The 8,101-nt window shown below is 37.3% G+C and overlaps 1 non-coding gene across 1 annotated transcript; it reads left to right on the top strand.

The window, feature by feature from the left end:
* The first annotated feature begins 7,052 nt into the window (after window positions 1-7,052).
* On the top strand, window positions 7,053-7,156 carry LOC130959195 (small nucleolar RNA R71). Its single transcript, XR_009078290.1, has one exon. It is a non-coding gene; the product is annotated as a small nucleolar RNA R71 (small nucleolar RNA).
* Window positions 7,157-8,101: the final 945 nt, after the last annotated feature.

Genomic DNA, 8,101 nt, shown 5'->3' with positions numbered 1-8,101 from the left:
TTAATTATTTACATTTCTTTTGTGATTGAAGAATGCATAGAAAACTAGCTAACCATGAACATTGAGTTGCTATTCTTCATACCTTGGATTGTCAATCTCTATTCCATGATTCTTTTCTTGCTTGGGGACAAGCAAGGTTTAAGTTTGGTGTTGTGATGACATGTCATCATGTCATATTTTTCTATGCTTTTTCACACAAGAAATTGATAATTAGTGCTTAAATATTGCATTCTTTTATGCTTAAATGGTATATTTCCTTGATCTTTTGATTTTATAAATTTTGTAGGAAATAAGAAGAAAAAGAAGCAAAAGAACACAAAATAAGCTAAAAAGAAGAAAAGAGAAATTTTGGGCACGCTTTGAAGTAAAAGCACGCTTTAGACCTTAGGCCACGCTTTGGAAAACGTGACCTAAGGAACCAAAAGCGTAGTGCACCCAAGGAAGTAAGGCCATAGGCCAGCATCAAACCAAACAAGGCCAAGGAAGCACTAGCGCTAAGTTAAAACATTTAACTGAGCGCCCAAGAGAATGGAAGAAGCATCAGCACTCAGTTAACTTGTTTTACCTTTTTTGTGCCCCTTTATGAAAGAAATCAAGGTGAAAGCAAGCAAAATGGGGGAGCCAAGGATCGAACCTTGCACATGAGGCATGAGGGGCACTACTTTTTCACCAAAGGAAATTGCCAAAATGCAAACTCCAAGGCTCGAACCAAGCACATGAGGGAACCAAGGGAGCGCTACTTGCATTGCTCCATGAAGAAATTAGTCACAAATGGCTATGCTGGGATTCGAACCAAGGAGCTCCTCTCTTGCAAGACTTGGAGCGCTCCACTTGGCCAAAGAAAATGGCACCAATTTGACTCACCTAAGGTTCGAACTTAGAGCTCTCTCTCTACAAGGCAGGGACGCTCAGTTAACTTAGTTAACTTAGCGCTATGAGGGCTGCCCAAGGAAGCTTTGTCACGCAAGGGAATTGGGCCAAGGACAAGCACACGTAGCGCTCAGTTAGAAAATTCTAACTTAACGCTACCCTGGAGCAAGGCACGCATCAAACGGGCCAAGGAAACAAGCTTTGAGCACTCAGTTAACTTAGTTAACTGAACGCTCCCCTGGGAGGTGGCCTTGGTTCAATTTCAATTAAAAACCAATTGCTTGCCAATTCTTCACCAATTTTGAAAAGGTCAAATCCAAATCAATCCACTCTTCTTCAAATCCAAAGCAAGCAAAGCCCATTATCATCACTCAAAGGCACAAGGATCAGTTAGATTAGGATTTGCATTTAAATTTTAATTTGTTTTCAATTTCATTTTCATTTTCACTTTGTAAAGCCTATATAAGGCATAATTTTCATTTTTGTAAGGAGGCTGGCTCCAATAGGGAGTTTTGCACTCTTTAGTTTTCATTTTTCTCTCTCTTTTAGTTTTCATTTCTATTTTGAATCTTGGGTTGAGAATTGAAGGATTTATGTTTCATTCTCCCTTTGAGATTTCTCTTTGTTTTGCTTGTTTGCATAATTTCAGTAAATTATGATTTGAATCAAGGCTCTCTTTACTGCTTCCATCTCTATTTCTTCTTCAAATTGTTTCTCTGTTGGATTAAGGAAGGAATTGAGATCTAGACTTATTTTATAGTCTCATTGATTCCCTGAGATCCTCACTTGTTTCTTTAGATTTCACAATTGAGTTAAATCTTGTTTCTGCCTTGATCAAGTGAGCAATTAAGCTCTTTGTTTTCCTTCTGCTTTTACTGTTTCATTGAAATTGTCAAGTGCTCTTTGAGATTTGAGAATTGATCTCAGTCTTCTTGCTGGTTTACTTTTCTGCTATAATTTCCTTCTCTGCAATTTTTACTTTCTGCTCTTATTGCTCACAATTTACTTTCCTGCACGTGTGTTCCTCTGCATTTTACATTCGAGTTACTGTGATATGAATTTAATTTTCCTGCACTTTAATTTTCCTGTCACTTGTCCTCAAGATCTCTTTGATTGCTTGCTTCATTGCCTTCTTTAATTTCTAGCACCCCAGCCCCTTTTACATTTGATGCAATTTATATTTCTTGTCATTTAATATTCTATCAATTTACATTTCTTGCTCTTTAAGTTTTCTGCCTATTTACATTCTGTTATTTACAATTCTTGTCAATTTACTTTTTGTTGGCTACATTTCATCCAATTTCACTTCAATGTTAGCTTGACTAAACTAATCACCCACTAAAATTGCTTGATCCATCAATCCCTATGGGATCGACCTCACTCTAAGTGAGTTATTACTACTTGATGCGACCCGGTACACTTGCCGTTGAGTTGTGTGTTTGGGGTCCACAGATCCTGAGGGGTCAAGGATTTCTCATCTCTGTTCTTTTTAGGCGTGCAAAACGCCCTTATTATGCAATCCTGGCGTTTAACGCTAGACTGCTGCTTATTTCTGGCGTTAAACGCTAGCTTTTATTCCTTTCCTGGCGTTAAACACCAGCCTGTAACCTGTTTCTGGCGTTTAACGCCAGTTTGTTGCTTCTTTCTGGCGTTTAATGCCAGTCTGGTGCTTCTTTCTGGCGTTTAACGCCCAGAATGGTGCCAGACTGGGTGTTAAACGCCCATTCTGCTACCCTTACTGGCGTTTAAACGCCAGTAAGTTTCTCCACCAGGGTGTGCTATTTTTAATGCTGTTTTTTATTTTTCTTTAATTTTTGCAGTTGTTTTTGTGACTCCACATGATCATCAACCTAAAAAAAGAAAATAACATAGATAAATAAAAGTGGGTTGCCTCCCAATAAGTGCTTCTTTAATGTCAATACTTGACAGTGGGCTCTCATGGAGCCTCACAGATAATCAGAGCATGGTTGTGACCTCTCAACACCAAACTTAGAGTTTGGTTGTGGCCTCTCAACACCAAACTTAGAGTTTGGTTGTGGTCTCCCAACACCAAGCATAGAGTTTGAATGTAGGGGCTTTGTTTGACTCTGTATTGAGAGAAGCTTTTCATGCTTCCTCTCTATTTGTACAGAAGGAGAACCTTGAGTCTTGAATACAAGGTAGTCTTCATTCAATTGTAGGACCAACTCTCCTCTGTCAACATCAATCACAGCTTTTGCTGTGGCTAGGAAGGGTCTTCCAAGGATGATGGATTCATCCTCATCCTTCCCAGTGTCTAGGATTATAAAATCAGCAAGGATGCAAAGGCCTTTGACCTTTACTAGCACGTTCTCTACCTGTCCATAAGTCTTTTTCATGGATTTGTCTGCCATCTCTAATGAGAATTTGGCAGCCTGTACCTCAAAGATTCCCAGTTTCTCCATTACAGAGAGTGACATTAAGTTTATGCCTGACCCCAGGTCACACAAAGCCTTCTCAAAGGTCATGGTGCCTATGGTACAGGGAACTAAGAATTTACCAGGATCCTATTTCTTTTGAGGTAATGTCTGCCTAACCAAGTCATTCAGTTCATTGGTGAGCAAGGGGGGTTCATCCACATAAGTTTCATTACCAAATAACTTGGCATTCAGCTTCATGATTGCTCCAAGGTACTTAGCAACTTACTCTTCAGTAATATCTTCATCCTCTTCAGAGGAGGAATAGTCATCAGAGCTCATGAATGGCAGAAGTATGTTCAATGGAATCTCTATAGTCTCTAGATGAGCCTCAGATTTCTTAGGTTCCTCAAATAGGAACTCCTTTTTGTCCAGATGACGTCCCATGAGGTGTTCCTCACTGGGATTTACGTCCTCCTTCTCCTCTCTAGGTTCGGCCACACCAAGTAAGGTTATGGCCTTGCATTCTCTTTTTGGATTCTCTTCTGTATTGCTTGGGAGAGTACTAGGAGGAGTTTTGTGACTCTTTTACTCAGCTAGTCCACTTGTACCTCCAAATTTCTAAAGGAGGACCTTGTTTCATTCATGAAACTTAGAGTGGCCTTAGATAGATCAGAGACTATGTTTGCTAAGTTAGAGGGGTTTTGCTTAGAATTCTCTGTCTGTTGCTGAGAGGATGATGGAAAAGGCTTGCTATTGCTAAACCTGTTTCTTCCACCATTATTAAAGCCTTGTTGAGGCTTTTGTTGATCCTTCCATGAGAAATTTGGATGATTTCTCCATGAGGGATTATAGGTGTTTCCATAGGCTTCACCCATGTAATTCACTTCTGCCATTGCAGGTAGGGGTAGGCATGGTTTGGATTTTTAAAAATCCAAACTGGATCCACTTCAGAACCAGTTTTATGGTTTAGAAAACCAAACTAGAACTGGATTGAAGAGTAAAACCGGTTCTAAACTGGTTTGAAAAAACAAAAACCGGTTCTAAACCGATTTTAAAATTTAGATCCATTTTTATTTACAAACCGGTTTTAAATCCGGTTTTACTTGCAAAACCGATTTTAAATCTGGTTTTTTTTTTAAATCCAAATCTAAAATCCGGTTTTTTTTATAAAATCCAGTTTTAAAACCAGATTTTTGGTAAGCAAAAATCCAGTTTTAAAACCAGTTTTTGAAAATCCAGTTTTAAAACCAGTTTCTTCAACCAAAAATCCAATTTTAAAACTAGTTTTTAAAAATTCAAAATTTGGTGCCAAACATGCTAAAATTAACACAAACTAATCCAAAGAAACAGCAGCCAATAAAACTTCAGCATGATTCATAAACTACTAATTCAAAAAAAAAACGATAAAAAATTATTCTTGTTTGTCCCTCATTTATCGGGTCCTGCTTTATCCCAATCAACCACTAACCTCAACTAAAATGGGTCCATAATAATGCTCAATTTCTCCTTGGATTTTACCTATACGATAATTGAATGTCTTGTTCAGCACATAAATAATTTTACTTTCTTCAAAAAATTTAACACATAATAAAGACAAGAGAGTAAATGTGTGTGAATATGATGTATTACTCTCTGGTCAGTGGTCATAGAATGGAGAACTTGCTAATGTCCTCAAAGTCATGACAGGTGCCAGCAATCCATGCCCTCCTAAATAGTTACACAATAGAAAAGTAGCAAACTCTTTGCCTGAATCTAAATATATCCCTCCAACTTCATTTCATTTTCACTTATCGCGCATTAACAATATCTTCTTAGCCTTCACCCCTACATGTCTCAAAATAATGGCAATCTACCTCTTTCGGGATACATACTGCATCAAACCATAACCTTAGTCTCTAAAAAGCTTCATCCTTAATAACATACAGTCTATAAACTTGTTCTTCAACTCTATACTATCTTGTGTTAAGGCAACTACTCCAAATGGGTTGCTGTGTCAGCAGTAACAACAAACCTTCAACAAGAATTTTGGAATTTTGGAATTTTGACTAATCATATCCTACTATCTACACCTGCCTGCACTAACCAATACAGAGAGACAAAACACAACCAGTTTTGGAATTGTTTAAGGCACTGTGCAGATGAGACAAGCTCTGTTGAAGAAATCATGACCACCATAAAGCCACTTTTTCAGAGGAATCAGATTATATAACTTATTTTTATTGTTATAAATCATAATATCATTTATGCTACATTCTACTGAATTTGAATCCAATATAAAAGGTGAGTTGTTACCAAATCTCACCTTATTAGTAATGATGAATGAATCTATAAGAGTGAATTGAAATATAGGTTTTGGTGTGTTGGGAAATGAATCTATAAGAGTGAATTGAAATATAAGAGCAATCATATTTCTACTGTCATAGAAGTTTAATATTTTATTTTCTAAGAGCAATCATCTCATATAAAAATATGCATATGCCAAATCATAGTTATTTTAAACATGAAAAGATCCAACTCCAACAAAGGAACCCACACTTATAACACTTGAATTTCTTCGTTTGTTTGTTTCAATGGAAAAATGTGTTAGGCCAAAATCCACTCTGTTGATTAGCATCTCCAAATACATGTGGCTGATCCACATTAGCACCACTCATCAAATTGACAAACCAATTTTTCTTATAACATTAGCATTCAATCATCACAATATAAAATCACATATTCAGAACCTGGAAATTACATTAACATGAGCTTCTAACTACCCTAACCCTTATTCTTAGTAGCTAATTTCTCTTAGTATAATTCTCTTGGTCTTAAATCACAAAGAACCTGGAAATTAATCAAACTTAATAAAATAAAATGGAAAATGGACAAAAACCTGGAACAGAAAACTAGAACAGGGGCTATTGCTTGTTCTGCTTGTGCTGGAACTGCTTGTTCTGCTTGTGCTGGAACTAGATTCAGATATGTCCCACACTATGACAGAAATTGTAGAGTTGATTGATAAGCTTGATACAATGAGTCAGCGACGGTGAAGAACTGAAGATGACGGCGGAGAAGACCAAAGGCAGAAGAAGAGAAACAGAGCTGAGACCCGTTCAACGTTGAATGAGACGGTGCCAGTTTCCTGCTCCGGTGCCGGCTGCGGTGGAGAGTGGAGACTCCCCGGTCGAAGGAGAAGAAGCGAAGGAGTAGAAGAGGAGAGTTCACCGAATCAGAAATCCGAAATTAGGGTTTTTTTAAGATTTGGATCTTAATGTGGATCTGGATCTGGATCCGGATTTAAAACCATTTAAATGAATTGGATCAAAAACCAAATTATAAAATAAATATAATTTGGTTTGGATTTTTTTTGGTTTAAAACTGGTTTTTTTTAAATGGTTTGGTTTGGATTTGGATTAAAATCCAAAATTTGGATTTTTTTGCCCACCCCTAATTGCAGGATTCTCAGGATCATAAGCTTCTTCTTCAGAAGATGCTTCTTTAGTACTGTTGGATGCATTTTGCAATTCATTCAGATTCTGAGAAATCATATTGACTTGCTGAGTCAAAATTTTGTTCTGAGCCAATATGGCATTCAAAGCATCAATTTCAAGAACTCCTTTCCTCTGAGGCATCCCATTACTCACAGGATTCTTTTCAGAGGTGTACATGAACTGGTTATTTGCAACCATTTTAATAAGTTCCTGAGCTTCTACAGGCATTTTCTTCAGGTGAATAGATCCACCTGCAGAATGGTCCAATGACATCTTAGACAATTCAGACAGACCATCATAGAATATATCCAGGATGGTCCATTTTGAGCGCATGTCAAAAGGACACTTTTTAGTCAGTTGCTTGTATCTTTCCCAAGCTTCATAGAGGGGTTCACCTTCTTTCTGTCTGAAGATTTGAACATCTACTCTAAGCTTGCTCAGCTTTTGAGGAGGAAAGAACTTGGCTAAGAAAGCCGTGACTAGCTTACCCAAGAGTTCAGGCTATCTCTAGGTTGAGAGTCTAACCATGTTCTAGCTCTGTCTCTTACAGCAAAAGGGAATAGCTTAAGCTTGTAGACCTCGGGATCAACTCCATTGGTCTTAACAGTATCACAGATCTACAAGAATTCAGTTAAGAACTGAAAAGGATCTTCTGATGGAAGTCCATAAAACTTGCAATTCTGTTGCATCAGAGAAACTAATTGAGGCTTAAGCTCAAAATTGTTTGCTCCAATGGCAGGGATTGAGATGCTTCTTCCATGGAAGTTAGAATTTGGTGCAGTGAAGTCACCAAGCATCTTCTTTGCATTGTTGTTGGGTTCGGCCATGTCTCCTTCTTTTTCGAGATTCTCTGTAAGGTTTTCTCTAGATTGTTGTGCTTTAGCTTCTCATAGCTTCTTCTTCAGAGTCCTTTCAGGTTCAAGGTCAGCTTCAACAAGAATGTCCTTGTCCTTGCTCCTGCTCATATGAAAAAGAAGAGGACAGAAAAGGAAGAGAAATCCTCTATGTCACAGTATAGAGATTCCTTTATGTGAGTAGAAGAAAAGAAGAATAAGAATGAAGAAGGAAGAAGAAGAATTCGAACAAAGAGTGGGAAGAGAGGGCTTCGAATTATGAGTAGAAGAGAAGTGTTAGTAGATAAATAAAATAAATAGAAAGAGATGAGAGGGAGAGAATTTCGAAAATTATTAAAAGGAAAAGGAGAATATTTTTGTTTTTATTTTAAAATTTTGTTAGAGTTCGAAAATTAAGAAAAGGAATAAAATTAAAAGTTAAAATAATTAGTTAAATAAAAAGAATTTTGAAAAAGAGGATGGTGATTTTCGAAAATTCGAGAGAGAAAAGTAGTTAGGTGGTTTTGAAAAAGATAAAAAATAGTAA

The sequence above is a fragment of the Arachis stenosperma genome, chromosome 10 (genome assembly GCF_014773155.1).
Source record: "Arachis stenosperma cultivar V10309 chromosome 10, arast.V10309.gnm1.PFL2, whole genome shotgun sequence".
Lineage (NCBI taxonomy): Eukaryota > Viridiplantae > Streptophyta > Magnoliopsida > Fabales > Fabaceae > Arachis > Arachis stenosperma.
Note: the sequence above shows the minus strand (reverse complement) of the source record. Positions and strands in the feature narration are given on the sequence as shown.